Below are 22,856 nucleotides of genomic sequence, written 5' to 3' on the forward strand. Positions count from 1 at the left end.
TGGATTCTTTGTTTTGTTTTAGTTTCCCTTTGGTTCCTCTGTATTCCATTCAAATATTCATTTCCTAACCTTGTTCTTCATTGATGTTTTTTCAGGAACAGAAAGATAGGCATGGAAAAGATTAAAACTTAAATTTAGGTTATAAAGCCTAAATTCCTGTGGGTAAATTATCTGAAATATTTGGGGATATGTAAGAAATTATTCATAGGATGAAATTTATAATTTTTGATATTTCTCCTATCAATCATCTGTTCATGTCCCATTAAATACCAGGGATTCAAGGAATGCAATATAGGAGAGCTAGACCCAGCAATGCCCTGAGAGTCACACAGAATGACTGAATTGTTCTCCTGCTGCCCAATAGTTGTGTTCTCCACCCAATAATTGGGCCTCAGTGTCCCCATTCATACAATCAATTTGCAGTAATTTGCTAGGGTTTGATCCAGGTGACACGGAAATAAAATAAAGAACTAAACCTACAGAAACAGATTTGTTCTTTCAGTAAGGACAATAGAACGTTCACGTCTCTGTAAACGTGAGAATATGTGATGGTCATGGGGTTTTAAAGGACAGAGAAGGGGGAACTTTGGTGATAGAAGAGTTTATCCACAGGTCAATTTCCCTGCAGTGTGGAAGCGATAGGTATCAGCAGGTTTGGTGTGTGGATCTCCTTATCAGAAACTTGCATAGGTGATAACAATCCAGGCAACTTTCCTTTCCAGAGTTTCTCAGTAGATCATCAGACTTTGAGGTTGTTAATCTTTCAGCAACCATTTGCCTGCATTAAGGAAAATATATAGACAATTAATATGAATTTATCGAGTTAAATGCTATATATATGCACATGCACAAATATACACACAGTTATATGCAGGCTCATAGAATTTAGATCAGAGCAATTGTGGTCATTACCTCCCTTTTACAGTAGAAGGAACTACTGATTAAGATGATTGGATTTTTTACTTGGATGGAAACATCCCAGTTGGACTGAGTTATATAGGTATGGAACCATACTTAAAAATGATGACTACAATTAGAGGGCCTTTGGGGACTGTGCTTTCCTGGCAGCAGGGTGAGGGCTGTTCTTTTAAACTGCGACAAAATCTCTTTGAAATTCTGAGTCCATCCTTAAATAATGTTTTTATTAATGGGATGAAGAACCCCAAGAGTAGAGCCACATTTACCCTGCATCACAATCACACAAAGCACTGAAAAACTAAACTAAACTAAAACAAACCAGCAAAAAAAAAAAAAGATACACAAGCACCCTAAACCTTAGACATTTCAAGTGCACTGTGTTCTTCGTTGAATCTCTGCTTAAGGCATGAACAAATCCTAAAGCTGAACTCACCTTTTCCTTCCTCCAGCTTTTGGCTAGCTTCCCATTCCAACTACAATCCCTTCCTGTCTCTTCCCTAAGAGGGTACTTGTAAGGTTACTTTGAGCACAAGACTGCGATGTCAACTTTCACAGATAGAAATGTACATACATTGTACATTTCACACAAAAGTTCATTGAATGTATTTTTAATTGTAATTTATAAAAATATGCATAAAATAACCAAAATGATCTTTGTCTTCTCTATGCTGCACAAGAAGTTTTAAATAGATCTTCTCATGCACATTTAGGCTATATATATGACAAAATTCATGATAAAAAAGGTGCATGTCTGTCATCCTACATGATCACTCTTTTGTTCTTGTAGCATAACATCAGTTGGATGGTTGTCATTTAATTCTATCATGGGATCTGTTTTTATACACCTGATTATTTTCAATTAAATACCAATTTTATGTATGAATATATTGGAAAAAGTAGTTTAAAAACTGTGAATGATAATGTGCTATTCTAGAATGAGTTCGCTAATAACAAGTCCTTAAAGAGAGTTCATTTTTGGTGGACAACTGCTCACAGGCTCCGGTGTTCCCACAGTATTTTACTTCAATTAAAATATTAATAGGTATGAGACCACTGTCACTTGTATCCAGAGCTGGCTTCATCCTGTTGTTACTGACAGAATTTGTTGGAGGTGACCAGTCAAAGGAATATCGTGCTACAAGAACCTCTTCTCTGAAGAGGATCATTGTTCCATTTTCTCAAGTCATATGAGTTCATTGAATGTTCATCTCAGCTCAATCTCCAACTGATATTTGGAAATAACGAGTCTCTCAAATCAACAATGCCAATGGTCTGCCTCTGCTCTCAGAGTTTTGTCTACAGCCTAGATTTAAGTTGGTCCTTTCACCTCCTGCTTTCCTGATTTTGGTCTTTCTATAATAACTTCAAACTTTTTTCCAGTAACTTATTTTTCAGGTTTCTGAATGGAAGATTATCCAGAATCATATAACTCTATATTTCCTGAAACCTTTATCAAATTGTAACGCCTTTAAGGCGTAACATTCTAAATAATGCCTTGTGACTCTCTTCCAACCACCACCTCCTTCCCCTAAGGCTTTTAAGTAATAGAGTCACTTAGACTTAATAGGCAACAAATTAGGTGAATTATTTGTTGCTAGCCCAGGAGATAATGCTGTATATTTTTCAAGGCTTGTTATCCTGTTTAAAGCTATGGAGTTTTAATTATTACTTCAATTGGATCTTTCAAAAGAAACTGGAACATTAATCACATAAGTATTTTTGTTTTGTTTTGTTTTGCTTTGTACGTTTTTTCATTTAGACCCAGATGGACCTTATTGATCTAATGAAGGCAATTAAGTCATAGTATTTACTCAACAAAAAGTGAATGGGGACATAAATAAAAAGAAAAAAGCAATGGTAATTTGGTAGATTTGACTGTTTGTTTGTTTTTTTTTTTTATATGGGTAATGGTCATATCCAGGGCCTCAGGTATACAGTGCTGGTACCTCACAATTGAGCTACATCAATAGTCTTTTTTGGTGCTTCTTATTTTTATACTTAATAAATGATACATTATGCATTATGTTCTGTTTCTAGAAATTATTGAATTGATTTGGTGGATCATTCTGTGTGTGAAGTTACATGAAACAGGCAGGAAACTATCTCTTGCCTGGTTCATCCTTTCCACATACTTCATACTTATAATGAAGAAATATAAAACTAAAGCCATTCTCATTCTCAATAACTGAAAAATCTCTTTCCCCACGATCCTAAAGTACTGTGTGCAGATCATTTATTAGATTATATTAGGGGGCCATTGCTCAAGGTCAGCATTCATACTATTAGGGGGTCTATGCTTCAGGATTCTAGTTCATTGACTTACAGCAAGAACCCTCACCATCCCACGCACATAAAATTTTAGATCCAAAAAAATGACCCAGTTTAAAGTTAGCATGCTAAAACATCATGCCTCTGCTTTCTGAATGTCTGTCTTCTGAAGAATCTTTTTCTATGCTTTATGTACCAGATCCTGCACTGGGATTTGACAGTCATCCTATAACTATTCAAATCCAGACACGGAATTGATTTGATGATACCGTAGGGATTTCTTTGTTTGTTGATCCTGTTCTCTACAAACTGAAGATTTTCTCAACTCTGTTTCCTGCAAGTGTACTTAGCAAAAATTTTCAACATCATGGTTACACTCTGCTCCTCTTTGTTAAATTCATAGTTATTAAATGTTATTATTAGCCTTCTCATGATGATCTCTGATAACTTTTATAGGGTTGAAGATCAGACTAATGACTTCATGAAGGCTGAGCAAACATTATTCTTCTGAACGATGTCCCAGATCAAGGGACTGGGATGTTACTATTATGCGATTTTGCACGCAGCGTAAACAGTGCTCGTCCCAGGCTTTGAGCTTTACAGATAACTGTATGTGTCTTGGTTGCCTTTCAGTTGTTCTATCTTTCAGCCTACTCTCAGCTTCTCCATTGCCTAAAATAAAGCAACACTGAAATTAGGCCGGTTGATGGCAGTATGATGACCTCACTGCAATAGATGAGGTATGGTGAGATCTTTACAGACCATGTGAAAAACACTAGGAAGAGCTTTTCAGTCGTATTATGCTATATTAATCTTCAGAGAATAACAGGCCATGCTCAGTGTAATTATGGAGGTCAGTCAAAAGACAGAAGGGGTGTGGGCCAACTGAGGGCAAACACTTAAATGATTTCAGTGAGGATGAACATAGTGGAAGGACTAGCGGGTTTGAAATTAGTTCCTTGAATTTCTGGTGTCTAACATTGACAGACCTCTGCTTGTTTTCCTAACCCTGAAGAGAATGGGGCCCATATAACATGCCCCAAACAAAAAGAGAATTTACCTGGGTGTGGCCTCAATCTGTTGCCCACTAAGAGGGATTGGCTGTACAAATTGTAGACATATTTTGAAGCGAGTTACAAGTTTGAATTGGTCTGTACACATTTACCACAGTGCCTAAATTTATTCTTTAATATTTAGAAAAGTTTGTCTTTAGGAGAGCCATCTTGTTTTACAGACCTACAAGTAAATAACAGTAGTGATAAAAAGAAAAAGTAAACAAAATTTTAAAAAAAATGAAAAAGAGGGGGCTAGAGCGATGGCTCAGAGGTTAAAAGCATTGCCTGCTCTTCCAAAGGTCCTGAGTTCAATTCCCAGCAACCATATGGTGGCTCACAACCATCTATAATGGGGTCTGGTGCCCTCTTCTAGCCTGCATGCATACACACAGACAGAATATTATATACAAAATAAATAAATAAACATATAAAAAATGAGAAAGAGAAAATGCCAGAAAAAAACTAATAAGGGGAAAGAGAGAGGGTGGAAGGAAGGAGAGAAGGGTGATGGAGGAAGGAAAGGAGAGAGTGTAAGGGGTAGAGGTAGGGAGAGGAAGAGAGAGAGAGAGAGAGAGAGAGAGAGAGAGAGAGAGAGAGAGAGAGAGGGAGAGAAAGAAAGAGAGAGGACACTAATGATGTCATCTCCACAGTAAACGTCATTCTTTCCTCAGATCACGGTCTTTATCTAAAAGAAAAATTATTTTTCGATAAAATATCAAGTTCCAATATTTTCAGGCTATAGACAATGGGCTTAATAGACTGTGTGTACAGTTTTAGTTTTAAAGTGATTTTTAATTCTAGAAACAATTGGGATAAAGAGAACCTTTAAAAGGACCCCAAATTGTCACCGATGAGCACAGAGGTTATGGAAAGAAAGTTCATGGTTCTTTTCAATGACCTATGGGATAATATGCTTAGTGACAATGCTATACGCCAAACTTCTATTTTCATATTTGCTGATATTAGGAAACCAAATGTAAACAATTAACAAACTATGTACAATATTCATTAACATACAGGAGAATGATATTTGCTGAGTTTAGTTGTGAAGTTTTCCATGTATTTTTGCATTGTTAAATAGATAATTGTTTACAATGACCTATATTATCTTTTCCTTGAAATCATAGTCATACAAAAGAAAATAAAGGAAAGAAGAGAAAAGAAACACACAAAGCACACGCACACTTATGATAAGTATTATATCTTCTGATATTTCAGGAAAATATGATGTGTCCTATTAGGCAAAATACATAAGAAATAGAATACCTCAAAACAATTAGCCTTGATGTGAAATCAAGCAATTTGTAAGTATTTTAATGGAATATATCATGCTGTGATAAGAACTAGTTGCAGATAAGGTGGGTGATTTAATTGTCATTTTATTCCTTCTTCATATTTTCATGGCTGTATGCTACTTTAGAGAAGTTGCCTACAAACTAGAATCCCACATACTTCCTGACATACTCATCAGGTAGTAGTAGTGGAAGGAATATGTAGCACCCTGCTTTCCAAGTAAAATTTGATTTCAAGGGAGACTAACGGAAAGATGTCCTTTTCAAATGGCTGAACTGTTATCAGGGAGCTTGTCTATGAGAATAATCAGGTAAACATACTATAATTTAGCTTATATTAAGGGGGAGATTTCAGTCCCATTGTGGAATTTTGACAATACCTTTTTCCATTTTTTCTTCTGAAAATGCAATCACCATAGCTATACATATTTTATTGTAATTAGAACCCATATTGTGGATTTGGAGAAAAGGAGCCAAGATTTGGGCTTTGAAAAGTAATACCGTGAGGATTTTCAATATTATTCATTTTGACACTTTCTTTACATGCTCACAGTTGCGTTGGTACAATTTGCTCTATATTCTGTTAATTAGGATAAAGAGATGAAAGGAAAAGTCATTACCTTGGTAAGATATATTTGCCATAGAGTACAGGACATCTTCAAGATAGATTTTGCTCCTGTTGTTGATTTTCCAGAATCCATCTATCTATATGTGATATAGCTGGCTCATTTGGGGCTGAACATTCCTTCATAACTTGATCCTTGCATTTTCCAATTATAACTCAGATTTTAGAAGTAGTGTATTTTCTCTGTTGCTAATTCCTGGTTTTCCTAGCTTTTTAACTGGAATTTCCACATCTTTTATGATTGTTAATATGAATGAGCATAAGATTCAAGGGCTTAAGGATAATTGCATTGCTTAAATTTTTTATGTTGTCCTCCTGAAATCCACTTACCTCTATAAATCAGATGTAGCACTATTATAAAGAATAGCAAGGATGGATTCTCTGCTCATAATTTAATAGCACAAGCACCCTGATGGTCTGCAGTAACTTTTCTGTCTTAGTTCAACTCCACATGATCACTTGTATATTATACTTAGAAAAACAGAAAAGTAAATGCAAATTTAAATCATATTATAAAACCATATCACAAAGAATATCATTATAAATAGTAGCTTTGTGAAGGTAAAATTAAGGAGAATGTTTGGGAGTTTGAATGTTTGAGAACAGAACTTGGGAAGAATCAGAATGCACAGCTTAGAATTTGAAGCAGCAGCAACATATTTGATGAGGATTTTGTGAAATGATCTGTCCATTGCAATATTTTCAGCATACTTTATATGTTAAGTATTCCAGTCTTATGTTTACATTGGCCCTCAGATTTTCATACGTCTTTGGCAATATCATCAAAATAATATATGACTGCCATTAATCTTTCTAGTTAATTTTAAATCAGCTCTGCAAAGTAAACAGCTACTAGACAATGATTCCACTATTCTGTCTCCTGTAAAAATACAAACAATGATAATAATATAAAATAATATAAAGCAATGAATATAAAATAATTTCTTTAGTTCAAATCACAAATGTAGTTATCTACACGCTAATATCTAATGGCTATAGAATTATTTTCTTTTCCCATATTTGAAGCCTATATTGTACCAGCATCAAGAGGGGTGAATTGTAAGAGCCATGAATCAAACTCATCTGATATTTCCTCCAATTGGGAGAGCTTGACACTGAAGGTATCATCTCTAGATTGAAAGTTTAGAATATTATAGACTTTAAGCTGACTGCTGGGACCTCTTCAATACCATATCAGTGATGTAATATATTTTAAGGACAACACGGGTATTTTATAGATCGATATAAAACTGACATGATTCTGGTTGCCTATGGTGAACAGAAATTATTTATTAATATTTCCTTTCCTCGTTGCATTATTCTTACCTTTATCTGGGAGCTTCAGATCTTAGGGTGACTCATCTGCTAAGTTTCAACTGCAGTTGCTGCTCTCTAAATGCATAGAGTTTCTCTCAGAAGTAACATTCACGAACCCAAACATCACCACAGTACACACACATCCACACCTGCTCACTGAGAATGTTAACCTTTTTGGCTCCATCTGGAGTCGGGGTCATTGTAGCCAAGATCTCTTAATAACAGTGAGAGGGAATTAATCATAATTATAGAGTAGAGTTGATAGTGTTTTAATCTTATTTTAATAATAGCAAAGCTTTTCAGCCATTATCAATATGGCTCATCTATTTCACATTATCCTGAAAATAGCCATAATTAAAAGAAAAACAGCATTTATGAAGAATATACAGCATTCAGGATGCTGAGAGACATATGAAACACTATATCGGCAATTCTAATTGTTTATATAAAGCTGCAGCATTCAAGGAATTAAGTCAGTATTTCCACATCAAGGAAAGTTTGAATTCAGTTCTCCTACATCTTAAATCATGCGAATTATCTTCATATTAAAAGTTCTTAATATTATTTACTGAGGGTATAAGTGAATGAAGGAAAAAATTATGATTTGTGATGTAGAATGAAAGAAGTTACAGAAACTCCATGTAATTCCAAGCCACTAAGGCTTATTAAGTTAGTTACATGATACACTCTTTCTTTCCTTTTACTGAAAATAGATTTTTGTTTGTTTGTTTTTCGAGACAGGGTTTCTCTGTAGCTTTCAAGCCTGTCCTGGAACTAGCTCTTGTAGACCAGACTGGCCTCGAACTCACAGAGATCCACCTGCCTCTGCCTCCTGAGTGCTGGGATTAAAGGCATGAGCCATCACTGCCTGGGGAAAATAATTTTTTTTTTCTCACAAAATATGTCCTGATTATAGTCATCTACTGCTGGGCATGTAAATTATCTTTAAGTTTGTTTGTTTCTTCAGTGAGATTCCCTTGGAGGAAACTAAGATTCATTTGTAAGTGGTTAGCAATAGGAGATTGCTTCTGGATTAGGACATGTGCTCACTTTTCCTTTCGTCCCTAGGACCTCATCTGGTGCAGACCCATACAAGCCCTCTGCATGCTTTGTGAGTTCACATGTTTGTCCGTCATGTTACCTCAGATGGCCTGTTTTCCTTGCTGTTCTCTATCCTCTTCTGGCTCTTACTCTCTTTCTGTCTTCTGCGCCCTTATAGATGGGCTTTTATGAAGACGTCCCCTTTAGGACCGAGTGCTCCAAGGTCACTCTCTCTGTGAATAATATTTCTGTCTTAGTGTTCTGCTTATTCCACATGCTCACCACCAAGAACTGTGACTTGTTTTATTGACCTAAGGCTTTTCTGTTAGGTGTAAGAAGTAATTTCCAAGTAGTTTTGATTTTCATTCCCCTGAAGTCTAAGGATGTTGAACTTTTGTGTTTCTCAAACATTTGAGATTCACATTTTGAGAATTCTGTCTTTAGGTCATTACATGGGGGTATGCAGAAATATGAATAGTAGAAGAGAAGGGAGATATAATAACTCTGACTTTCTGCTTACTAATTTAAATCTAAATACTTTTTCACTAATGCAAAGATAGTATCCCAAAGATATCATGGACTGCATCCATGTGAACTGTACCATTTCCTGTAATGCCAACAAGCATAAGCACAGTGGAATACTGTTACCCAAACACGAGGACTTATGTAAGTTTCTAGAACACTCTAGACAGAACAGGTGATTTAAAAACTAGAAAAAAATGCAACTTGTAGGGATGGTCCACCTCCATGCAAAACCAAGCAAGTGAATGCAGGGCACTGCACTAAAGGCTTGAAAGTAAACAAGCTCAAGTTTGGATTGCCCTCTGTTTACTGTTGGACCTCTAGATCTATTTACAGAAAAGCCTTACATGTGTTGCTGTTTCTTTGTTGTTCCTCAAGACAACAAGCTTGATAGTCATTTCTGTCTCCAGGTCAAAAAACAACAAATGAATAATTCATGATATAAACACAAATTTCACCTGCATTTTCCTACCCATATTAGAATTTTAAAATCAACATCCATGCCATTATAACTAATAGTTTGGATTCTTGATGTACTACTTCACTATGTATTTCAGACTTGTCTCTACCTGGTTCTCTTATCAGAGTTTCCTAAGTGGTCAGATTACAGCTGTGTGTGACCATGCCCAAGATAAATCCATTTCTAACGCAACATCTGCATTTTAAAGTACAGAGAATGTATTTGAGGAATAACTTTTAATTAATGTATTAAAAGTTGAACAAAATATTCAAATATTTATTTGATTTGATTATAAAATAAGAATTTAAAATCATCTTAATATTCTTAATTGAAACCCAGGTAATGTCAATATGTATTTTGTTTGCCATTGTTGGTCTCTGATGTCCCCCTGTAAATACTTCCTCACTCCCAGCAAGATGACGCTCTCATGAGCTATGTTCAGACTAAGGGCTAATCTTGAATAATATGTATTGATTATTAAGGCGTATATAATTTACACCTGATTTCTTTTTCCCCCAAATAAAGGAACTAAGTGGTAAAGTATGTGTGGTGTGTGTGTGTGTGCGATATGGAGATAATGATATACTATACTCTATACCATGGAGTAATGGTACTTGACTTCTATATAAACATATTAGTGCTGGGTTCACATTGGACATTTCTGCTCAATTCCTCAGCTCACGGACCAGCGCCAGCAGAGAGGTTGTGATGGAGAAAGGAGATTTGGAGGTCAGCAGAGCTAAACAAAAGGTACCGCTTCTGTCTGTGGTTAACCACATATTGTATTTCTGCTGTTCTGTAACCATTTTTGTTGACTCTAATAAAGTTTTCGTTTTTCCTGATCAAGCTTTGAACTGGTTATGCTTGTTTCCAGCAAACCGCAAAACATTGAAGTCAATTCCAACAGCCCAAGAGGCATGACATTTTCATGTACAGACTTATCAGTTGCTTAATGGACCAAAGTGAAGAGTTACATTCCCAGCAGTACTACAGCCTCCTAACCCTTTCTTGTACCATTATACCAAAACACTGGAGGAGCACATCACTGATGTGGGACTCCCGTTTGTATGCTATGATTACCATTAATGAATAAAGAAAACTGGCTTTGTCTGTTAGGTTAGAACAGAGCTAGGTGGAGAAAATTAAACTGAATGCTGGTAGGAAGAAGGCGGAATAAGAGAGAAGCCATGGAGCTGCCACCAAGACAGACATACTGAAACTTTGCTGGTAGGCCATGACTTCATGATGATGCACAGATTAATGGAGATGGGTTAAATTAAGATGCGGGAATTGGCCAGTAAGAAGCTAGAGCTAATGGGACAACCAGTAATTTAAATAATGTAATTTTTGTGTGATTATTTCAGGGCTGAGCATCCAGAAACCAAACAAGTGGCCTCCCCACAACATATCACAATGAATAAAAAGGTAAGGGTGAACAAGTTAAGTTTCTTTCCTTGTTTCTTATGATCCCCAAAACAAATCCCGTAAAATCACTAGGAGTAATCTCTCATGACTGTCAGAAAATGTCTGGTTCTAGAATGCAATTGTTAAGCTGGGCGGTGGTGGCACACGCCTTTAATCCCAGCACTCGGGAGGCAGAGGCAAGTGGATCTCTGGGAGTTCGAGGTCAGCCCAGTCTACAAGAGCTAGTTCCGGGACAGGCACCAAAGCTACGGAGAAACCCTGTCTCGAAAAACCAAAAACCAAAAAAAAAAAAAAAAAAAAAAAAAAAAAAAAAAAACCCAAATAGAATGCAATTGTTTCCTGTTTACTTCAGCCTTCTTATGAAATTCCAATTTCTTCCAAGCATTTCTCTTTTCCAAGCAATGCAGCATTTCTTTAAAGAGGTTTGCAATTTTAATATTCTTTGGTGCCATGAAAAGGGTTCCTTTAGTGACATACACTTGACAAAATGATCATGAAACATAAAGACTCTTACTAGGAGTTTATTTAGGACAAAGTTAATATTCTATTACTTAGAATGTGAAATCGAGAATTGAGTTAGTTCTGAATAAAGCCAGTGTAGTATGCCAGATGACTAAAGACTTGAACATATATCCCCAGTGATGTTTTGGGTCTCTTAACAAACAAAAACTAGGAGAGAACTAATTGGGTGAATGAATTTGCCTAGGCTCCCGGATTTGTTGAATCAACATTTCCTGTTGGTTGTCAATTTAATATGATGCTAGACAAAATAATGAAATGGATGACTATAGTTTCTGATAAGAAATGGGCATTTTTAAAGTCATGATTCTCTTTTATATTATTCCAAATAAGCATCATCTTGATATCTGACAAAGTAATAGATGAAATAAAAGGCCTAGAAATTTGTATTTTCAGACACACGGGAGAGAAATCACATCCTATAGGAATTTTACCTGTTCCTTCCAGAGACAGGATAACTCCAGTTTCTAAGAGTGACTTTTTATTAACTATAAAGTGGAAGGGTAAAAGAGGAAATAAAACAAACCACACTAAGTCTCCAAAGGAGGTAATAAAAATAGAGAGTGTGTACTGGCCAAGAAGAATGACAATTCCTGGAAATTTATTATATGCAATTACCTGTTCACAGCTCACAAACAGCAGTCTGAGAGCATCTCCATTTATCCCCCCTTCCTAATGTCAGAACTGTAATTTTCACTTGTCTTCTTGCCTTCTTTCATGAATGACCCTGTTTGCCCAGTTGTTGACTTCCCTCTCCTTGTCGTTCCATTAATGGCATTCTGTGGACATCTTGACAGAGGAACCTGGCGTGACTGGAAGGTGCGTAGATTCACTGTGATTTCCAGTATCTCTTAGCAATTTTCACCTCAACCTTCTGGTGACACGATCAGCCAAGGTCAACATTGATTGCCTAGCTGTAATTGGAGGCACATAAATTTCTGGGTTTTTGCCCTAGTGTCATTACTGAAATTGGATAACCAATCCAGACAGGAGATAGCCCAGTTATTTTCCAGAAACAAAGATGCTACTGTTTGAGAGACTCTATTTCATTGATAATTAACTGTATGAACTTTCAGTACGCATTTTCCTACTGTGTTCCAGCTTAGGATATTGTGTCTAAAGATATTTCCAAGTGGTGCTCTAATGAGAATACAATGCAGAAAATTCACATAATTCTAAACATTGGGATATTCTGTTATTTCTTTTTCTGTTTTTGAGATTGTGAGAAAAATAAATTCACTGTCACTTTTTCCATCTTTGTAGACTGATGAATTGAACTCCGGAGAATCTCTAACAGTAAAATTTAAAGAGATCCAGTGACAAAAGCATGTTAAACATATTTTCAGGACACAGAATTCAGTATTTACTGATGGTAACATTTTGAGAATTATGTTGTAAAGACTCAAAAGGGATCTGCAGTTGGTCTTATATAATTGAATGCTTTCATCTTTAGTGCATCATTAGACTCAGTGGTTTTTATCTCATCTTTAGAAAGATCTCAGCATCTAGAGATATAGGTCAGTGGTAGAGAACTTCTCTGGAATGCATAGAGCCTCAGATTTCATTCTCAACAGTGTAAAAAGTAAAATCTGTAAAAATGTCATTTGTACCTAACTGAAGAATTTTAAATTGTGTTTATTTACATTATTTGAATTATACTTAAGTCCTTTACGAATGACAGAAGTGGAGGAAAAAGAGATCTGTGTGGAGAGCCAAGGACAACTTATACTTCTTGTACCACTTGGATTATATGGATGGAATTTATATATCAGGGTGGTCAAAAATTACTTTTAGCCACTAAGCTGTGGGCCTTTGATTTCAACGTCATTGGCTTTTTCCTGGATTTAGCTGAATGACCATTAGACTTGAAATACTACAGCTGCTCTGGGCTGACTTTTCAGTTGGCCCAACCTCCTTGCAACTGTGTCCTGCCCAGCTGCTCTAATAACGTAGAGCAACTCCTTGAAATAAATCAATTCCACTATAGAAACACAATCTTGTTATATTTATTCTGATGAGGCTTGTAAATTTGCCCACCCTACCTTGTATTCACACCTACAGTATGTGTGTAAAAATCCTGGTTGGTTTATATCCTTGCCACCAATTGCCATTATCAGTTTGTTTCATTTTTAATACCATAATTATGAAATACATGTAAATGATTTGATCACTATTGTCTTGAATATTGTAAATATGCAGAAAAATATATAATCAGCTGATATAAAAGGATAAAGTTGTGCATATGGCCTATAAATTTATAGCAAACAGTAGTTTAGTAAGTTTACTTATCATGCCACAGCATTTATTCATTTAGGTCAATGAAAACATAGTTCTCATCACTGTATTCTCTTAGAAGGACCCCAAGGAGTAATTTAAGATAAGAATCTATTCAATACATTTAATCAGTTGAGCAATTGTGTTATAGAATTGCCAAAGACCTTCTTTGGAGGGGTTCACGTCCCAAAGAGGACGTATGAAGTCGGCTGTAGGAAAGAAGGAGAGAGACACCAACTGAGGGTAAATCAGGATGGTGGACAGTAGCCTTTTATTGAAATAAAAAAAATACACTTTATATATTCTGTAGTTGCACATAGGATTAAACTTCAGACAAGGGGCGTGTGAGTTGGGGTGTGGCTTGAGATCAGGGTTGAAGAATCTAGCCTTGATTTTGACAACAAACACCAGTCACATGTTTATGAAAGGGTCAAAAATTCCTCTTGCTCAATATAAGACGAATTTGGCTACTTTATCAAGCAGGAATTTTTCCTGAAGTCCCTAGGAAATGGAGACCCTACTCAAATGCCTGACCTTAGGGAAAGGACTTTTGGCAAGCAGACTCCCACTACAGTTTTTTAGTCTTACTATAAGTGTCTGTTCCTTTCACAATGATCCCAAAAGGGAAGGTCCTGATGTTTTGCACTTTTCTTAATATAGTGTACCAATCTAATCTCTCTGTATTTATTTAACTGAACGTTTGACCTTAATGGCCTTGGGTTTTGGATCTGAATTGTTTCCATTTCATCCTTGGGATCAGGTGTGTCTACTAAATCTCCAACTTTCCTGTTCTTGGTGTAATTTGGAGGACACATCGGAATTCTTGGTTCCAAGTGGTGGGAACTTTTTTCCAAAGAGTTACGTTGTTTAGAGAGGTTATCATTGTACTCATTTTTATCCTTTACCAAAGCCCACACAAAATTTCCCCAAGGGAAACTCATTAGTATTGAGTATCATTAAACAAAAGTAAAAACATACGGGAGAAATGTGTCTGCAATATCGAAATGCTAGAACTATGTCAAGCAGCAAGAGTAGCCATGTGCTCAACACCATAGAATAGTTATTCTTGCTTTGTATATTTTTTTATGGAAGATCATTTATCACGTAATCTTAAGTGAAATTGAAATAATAGCAACAAGAATTGGAATCCTAACGTGAACCCCTGCTCCCCAAAGCTTGCAGCTTGCCTTCTCAGTGCTATGTTTCACTCATGCTCATGCTTGCTAAGATTCTGACTTTAGCAACATCCAATTACTCTAACAACAACTGTAAGCAGAGCCCACTTGTTCATTCCTGGCTGCCCATACCATGAAATAATCACTCCAAAACTATATTCTTTGCAATACTGTTTGGCCAATAGCTTAAACATATTTCTAGCTTGCTCATATAGCCTAAACTAACCCATCTCCATTAGTCTGTGCATCACCACGAGGTAATGGCCCTTGTCTGAAATTCTTAGAACTTTAAAAAACAACAACAACAACAACAACACTTTCTATTTCTCAAAGATGCTTGCGTTCATGATCAAAAGAAGAAACAGCAGCTTTTTGAGTACAAAATGATGTTATGCAGGACTGGATGTCGGTGAAGGGCTTTAGCAAATGGGAGTGGGAGTGGCTCATTAGCAGCACATGTAGATAAATAACCATGGAGAAGTGCATTCTAAGAAGCATAAATTTTCAATATCCAACTTAGATATTTGTTCGTGTATCACTTCTGTAATAAACATTCAATATTGTTTAGTTTGTAATGCAAATGAAATATTTATAGAGACTATAAACACATTTATACAGTCTTTCTCTATTTAGTTCTATATCTATATAATGGAATATCTGTATTTACATATATAGATGTTCTATTATGCTAAAGGTAGGTTCTTGTCCTTTTCCCAGATAACAGGGTTTTAGGCATCTTTAAGATGCAGGAAGGACTTTATTCTGATCCTTGGACCTTTGTCAATGTGTCTCTAAGATGGATTGTTGGAACCTGCTTCTTCCCTACATCTCTCTTGTCTACGTGGGTTCTGAGGTGAGTCATTTTGCTTTCTCACATTATATTCCTGCTTCAAAAAGGACCAAAGTAATATGGTCCTTAATCACAAACTAAAATTGCCAACGCCATGAGCCAAATGAACACTTCCTTTACAAATTGATTGTCTTAGGTGTTTTATTGCTATGACAGAAAGCTTACTGCATGCATTATAATATTACAAATACAAATTTTATGAACATATTTCAGAAATTGAATGGTGAAATTTTAAAGCTCCAACAGAGTCATGGGACATTCTCAACTGACTAAGTCTCCCTACATAATACATTAGAACAAATATCATGACTTGATACTCTTGCCAAAAAGGAGATACCTACGGCTGACTGCCAACCAGGATCCTGTAGCCATGAGTCCTTTGTAAAGCCCTCGGGTCTTAGCTCTGCTTAATGATACCTGAGGGAGGCTTTAAAGCAGAAAACAACTTCAAAGGTGGAAAGCAATGTGTTTCTATTCATTGTTTTTTTCTGCTCATTCTCTTTATCAAAACTGAGGCTTTTATGTGGATTTGTGTGTGGTATGGAGTGAGGGAGACTAGGTCTACTTGTGTGGCTATCTTAAAACTGTTCTGACAAAGTACATACATGAAAATTATTTGAGTCTTTGTGATTGAGTTTTCATAAATAAATAAATGACAGAACACAAATGTGCATGCATCTGCCTGTGCACAAGTGCGTGTATGTGTGTGCGCGCGCACACACACACACACACACACACACACACACACACAGAGAGAGAGAGAGAGAGAGAGAGAGAGAGAGAGAGAGAACATTGCCAAAGCCATTTCTTCTGATTTGACCATTTAACCTTATAGTATAGATAGATTTATGCCAAGAAAGCTTCCCATACAAATTCCAATAAAAATTCCTGGAAAAGATGCTGATACAACATAAGAAATTGTATATGAGATATGGACAGAAATTAGTAAAATCTGTAGTATAGCAGCGTAGACTTAGGTATCAATGGCTTAAATATATCTCAGTCTAAAGATTAATAAATCATTGTATGACAGCTCTACCAATGCAGTAAAAATGCCCCAGACACCTCAGAAAATGTTAACTGTATAACATAGTTACAACAAAGACAAAAAATATAATCTATTGTTAGGAGTTATGATGAAATAATTTTTGGAAGATTTTGCTAATAAAATATGATATTCACATATGGATTTTGTTTATATATTAATATTATATATCTATCTTAGTATTATTTACATAGTACATGAAGAATTCATGGTAAAATATTACACAATACATTTACAATATTATAATATAATAATATGCAGCTATATAGGAACCAAACAAGGCACTCTACCTACTGACAGAAAACACTGATCATCTTTGGTTCTTGTCAATGTAGCGAATAGTGTGCAACTATGTCTTTTATAGTAAAGATGACAACAATATAATCTATACAACACAAATTATGAGTCACAAATAGTTTAAAAAAATCTATAGAAACATGTGTTGAGACATATTAAATCCCATGTAAACAGATTTCCTAGAATTATAACCACATTGGAAGACTGACATCCCTAGCTAGCTTCTAGAAAGAAGAAGTATTTTTAAGATTAAAATTATCCAGAATTGGTGAAAAACACCTATATGTCCAGTCTGTGAGGTCGGGCAGTACGACCGTGTTTCTGATGTTGGCCTGGTTTAAAATCATGACCACATTTCAGAAAACCATGAACTGGTGTTGTAACTAGTGATAAATAATATACCCAATGTAAGCTTGGCCTTAGAGTCAGCATCCACCACCTTCAAAGAGCTAGCAAAGAAATACTAGTCAGGAAGGCTTTCTCATTGGGAGAATCCTTTAAGAAGGCATCAGTGGTTTAAAAAAAAAAATTCCCTCCTTTATTCATGATCAGCCTTAGCAGATTATGAGAAAATATAATCTTTCTTATTTATAATTCAGCAATTTTACAATTATGGTTTTGATTTGTGCTTTCATCACTATTTAGGAAGAGATTCCTGCTAAATCAAGAGCAGGGCATGCAGCAGGACCAAGAGCCTGAGTTAATGCAGGCTTCATGAGTTTATATAAAAAAAGCATCCTTGTGCTTTATAAACGTCAGATCAATGGGCTCTCTGCCTCACAGTTAGAGAGGTTGCAGATGTAGCTTAGTTACAGGTGTCAGTTTTACAATTACAGTGCATTGCTAATGCTTGTGTTCCCTAGACACCCTCATGTACACAGCACATCATTAGCTTGTAGTGATGAAATCCACTCTTAGGAAAGACTTGACAGAACCCTTTTTACAGAAGTAGGCCTTCAAGTACCACAGAAATGTTTTAAATAGGGTTTGAAGTTGCCCAATTATAGCCTTTCAAATAAATCAAAGACAAGTTCTCATAGTCTTCTTCTGAGGACAGGGTCTGAGGCTCTTTGGTGGGAGAGAGGCAAGAACAAAGAGCCACTACTCTCGATATGGATTGTTAAATGAGAAACAACACTAGTGCATTATGGGTATTCACATAAACAAGCTTGTGTAAGCTCTGGTCTTCATGTTGTTTCATTGTATATTTTTTTATTTTTTCAAGTAAATTCAGAAAACACACAAAAGGCTTCCACTTCAAGGCAGTTGAAAGAATGCCCTATGCCTTTTGGTTGCGTCTGGTCTTTGTTCAGTGGACAATCAAAGAAAGGATTTTTTTTTCCTTTTTCTAAGTTTTTTGTTCCTGAATGTTAAGCTTTTTTTTCTCTAAATTAACAACTAAAAACTCAAATCTCAGAAAATATATCCAAAGAAAATGGCTTTACTTTTTGTGAGTTTAATTATAGAACACAAGTATCTGCTTCCATTGTTTAAAAATACAGGCAAACTCACCCAGACAAGAAATGGGCAGATTGTTTCCCTGTCTTCCATGTGGTAACTGCTTTGTGAATGAGAGAAAACCCACACCGGGACATGTGTGTGCTTTTTCAGTCCATGCCTTTGTTAATTCGTATCCATCCTTAAAGGCTCGTTGTGCCTGTCTCCAAGGGAATTTCTCAGACTTGCTTGACTATTGACATAATATTCATTTTGGAAATCCCTGCAAAAGTTGAATAAATATTAAGCCCCACATCACTCAGATGTATCAGTTATTTTTCTAAAAATATACCTCACCTCACTTCGTCCAAAGACATCTTGTCTTCTTTCTTGATCTCATATTTTAACCCAAATAATATGACACTCTATTTTCCCCTATTTATGTTGTTGTTTGAGGGACTATTATGTTTTGATTTTTATTTCATTTTGTGTTAAAATTATACAAAGTCTAGCACCGCATTTTAACTATTTTCAAAGAGCATTTCCAAGGAGTTAGTTACACTCATGTTCCATGCTGCGCCAATCATCAGGACTTGAACTCTACCTCGATTAAAACTTCTCAATCCCTCGTTACCTTCTCACGTGGCAACCAAGTTTCTCCTTCAAAGCCTATAACCATGACTACATTTAAATTTACAAGCACCTTGTGCACATGTAACATGATGTTCCTCTTTTGAATACTACCTTATCTCACTTAAAGAACTGTCCCTAGGTGCACCAATGTGAGAACATCCCGTAAATATCATCTGCACTTTTTTCTAACTAAACAATGCAAGGTGGCACAAGTGATGGGGAAAACAGTACAGAAGCATCTCAAAAAAAAATTAAGACGAAAGTTAGCACGTGAGACAGAAATTACACTTTGATGTAGAATTGAAAGAACTGAAACCGAGGATCAATATTTGCTTAACCAACTCTACTGATTACAATCTATAATCTATAAGAGCAACTCTAATTGGCATGAATAAACAAATGGTTAAGTGTAATGTAAATTTTTGTAATGTTAATATTTTGAATGTCCATCCTTGTTTTATCTACAGTGAAACCTTGAGCTCACGAAGTTCAAAACAGAAGATCACCCACATATTAGGCATCAGAGCTAGGACAAGTACATGGTGATATTTTGATGTAAACTAAAGATGCCAATCAGACCTCAGTTCTTTTCTTTTACTAAGCTGGAAGCTACGTTTTAAATTTTCAGATCATAAAGATCCATAACGGTATGTCAGGATTCAAACTATAGAATACAAATGAAGTAAAATAGAAAGATTTATGTTCACTAAGTATGAAGAGAAAATAGGATGGCTTACACACATTTATGTCTAAGTAAAATAAATATAAATGTGGTAAGGCTGCATTATTCAGTTTGATGGAGCTTAAATGAAAATCTCTTTCACCTAATAATGAATGAAGTCATTTGAAAGGCTGTTATCCTGTGTTTGTTCTTGAGTGACTCCTGTGCTCTGCTTACGAAAAGTTTAACATAGCACCTTCAGCATGGAATTCAGATTTATATGACATAGACTGAACGAATCCACTCACTCATTTGTGTATTATTACATTATTCTATTTCTCTGATATTAATTACTTTTGAATCAGAAAGAAAATAATTATTTTCTAGCTGGACTGGGACTGAAAAAGCATGGGATAAAACTGGACTCTCTGAACATGGCGGATAAGGAGGGCTAATGGCACTGGGTTTTGATCCTACTTCATGTTCTGGCTTTGTGGGAGCCTAGCCAGTTTGGATGCTCACCTTCCTAGACCTGGATGGAGCGGGGAGGACCTTGCACTTTCCACAGGGCAGGGAACCCTGACTCTTCTTAGGACTGGAGAGGGAGGGGGTGAAAAGTGGGGGAAGGGGGAGAGGAGTGGGGAGAGGGGGACAGAAATGGGAGGCTGGGAGGAGGCGGAAATTTTTTTCAATAAAAAATAAAATAAAGATTTTATTTAAAATGAAACAGTGGCACAGAAAACAACTTCCTGAATAGGACACCTATAGCACAGACACTAAGGTCAACAAATGATAGATGGAACCTCATGAAACTGAAAAGCTTTTATAAGGCAAAGGATACTGTTGATAGGACAAAATGGTAGCCTACCGAATGGAAAAAGACCTTCATCAATCCTACATCTGAAAGAAGATGGCCTTACAAAACATATAAAGAACTCAAAAAGCAAGACATCAAAACCCCAAATAGTTCAATTAAATATGGAGTTTAGACCTGAACAGAAAATTCTCAGTAGAAGAATCTCGAATGGATAATAAACACTCGTCTGTCATAATGACACCTGTCAGAACGGCTAAGATCAACAACACAAGTGATAACTCATGCTGGGAACACCCCTCCATAACTGGTGGGAGGGCAAACTTGTACAGGCACTTTGGAAATCATTATGGTGGTTTATCAGGAAACTTGGAATCAATCGACCATAAGACTCTTGAGCAAATAACCGAAGGATGTTCAATCATACTACAACAACACCTTCTCAACTGTGTTCATAGCAGTGTTATTTGCCATAGCCAAAACCTGCAAACAACCTAGACACCCTTCATCTGAGGAATACATAAAGAAAATGTGGTAACTTTACACAATGAAATATTATTCAGCTGTTAAAAACAACATCCCAAGGAACTCAGGACCGCGAGGGGTGCAACCACACACTGAGATAATGGGGATGTTCTATCGGGAACTCACCAAGGCCAGCTGGCCTAGGTCTGAAAAAGCATGGGATAAAACCGGACTAGCTGAACATAGCGGACAATGAGGAATACTGAGAACTCAAGAACAATCGCAGTGGGTTTTTTGATCCTACTGCACGTACTGGCTTTGTGGGTGCCTAGGCAGTTTGGATGCTCACCTTACGAGACCTGGATAGAGGTGGGCAGTCCTTGGGCTTCCCACAAGTCAGGGAACCCTGATTTCTCTTCGAGCAGATGAGGGAGGGGGACTTGATCGGGGGAGGGGGAGGGAAATGGGAAGCGGTGGCGGGGAGGAGGCAGAAATCCTTAATAAATAAATAAATTTTAAAAAAAGCAATAACATCATAAAATTTGAAGGTAAGTGATAAAACTAGATGTAAATCTTCCTCAATGAGGTAACCCAGACCCAGAAAAACAAACATTGCATATATGCACTAATATGTGGATATTAATTTCAAAATAAAGAATAACTATGCTCCAATCCACAGACCCAGAAAGATCAGGGAAGAAGGAGGGCTTAAGGGGTGATGCCCAAATCATCCCTGGAAAGGGGAAATATAAAAGAATTCATGGACTAGGGCTGAGTGGGTATGGGAACATGAGCGGTCAGATTTGGGGATGTTGGGGGGTACTATAGGAGACTACTGGAAGTGAAGGCACTTTGGGATAAGTTAGAAATATGTCATAAAGGAATCTTCCTGGAGTCTACAAGGAAAACCCTGGCTAAGACTCCTTAGCAGTAGTGGATAGCTAGACTGAACTGGGCATCTTCTGTGATCAGAAAGACATTAAATGAAGGAATTGTTACACCAGCCCAGGCAAATAATCTTCAACATACAGTCTGTTCTGCCTCGGGAATTTGCTTGGCTAAGGGTGACTTAGAGATTTAAAGAGTGGCCAACAATTGTCTGGTCTAGGCTAAATCATTCTTTCAGAGGACTAATAATCAAACCTTTGAAGAAAACAGGGATTTACAAGCAGTTTTAGAAAGCTATCTGATCAACATCATGCATCTGCTTAGACATAGAAGGTGGCAATCAACTCCATAAGAGCCCACTGAGGGCTTAGAAAGAACTCCCCATACTAGTTAATGTAAAAAATATACACATAAAATGGTTTTCACTGCACTGGATGGCATTCATTGTTTTCTCCTTTATTATCCTAACCGAGCCCCAACTTGTCTGAGGATCTGCAGGCCAGACTTCACTGTTTAGATTCTGCAGCCAGGAAAATTCATATATTGAAAGGCAATGTGATTTGTTCAAGGTTATACAATAGAAAAGTGGCAGAAATGGGTCACGTATTTATCATGTTGTCTTCAAATCCAGCCCTCTTTCCTTTCATATTATCAAGCAGGACCCTCTGTTCAAGACATTATGAGCCCGGAAAAAAAAAAAGCAACTAAACAACTTAATGTTTTTGTTGAAAATCTCTTTTATCTCCGATTCTGGCCTCTGTGGGCATGTTGGATGGATTCAACACAACAGAACTAATCTCAATTTCTGTCCTGTCTACCACTTACCATCATTCTTTCCCTAGGAACTGATTTTAGTCTTTGCTGTTCTCATCAGA

Source organism: Microtus pennsylvanicus, chromosome 6 (assembly GCF_037038515.1).
Source record: "Microtus pennsylvanicus isolate mMicPen1 chromosome 6, mMicPen1.hap1, whole genome shotgun sequence".
Classification (NCBI taxonomy): Eukaryota; Metazoa; Chordata; class Mammalia; order Rodentia; family Cricetidae; genus Microtus; species Microtus pennsylvanicus.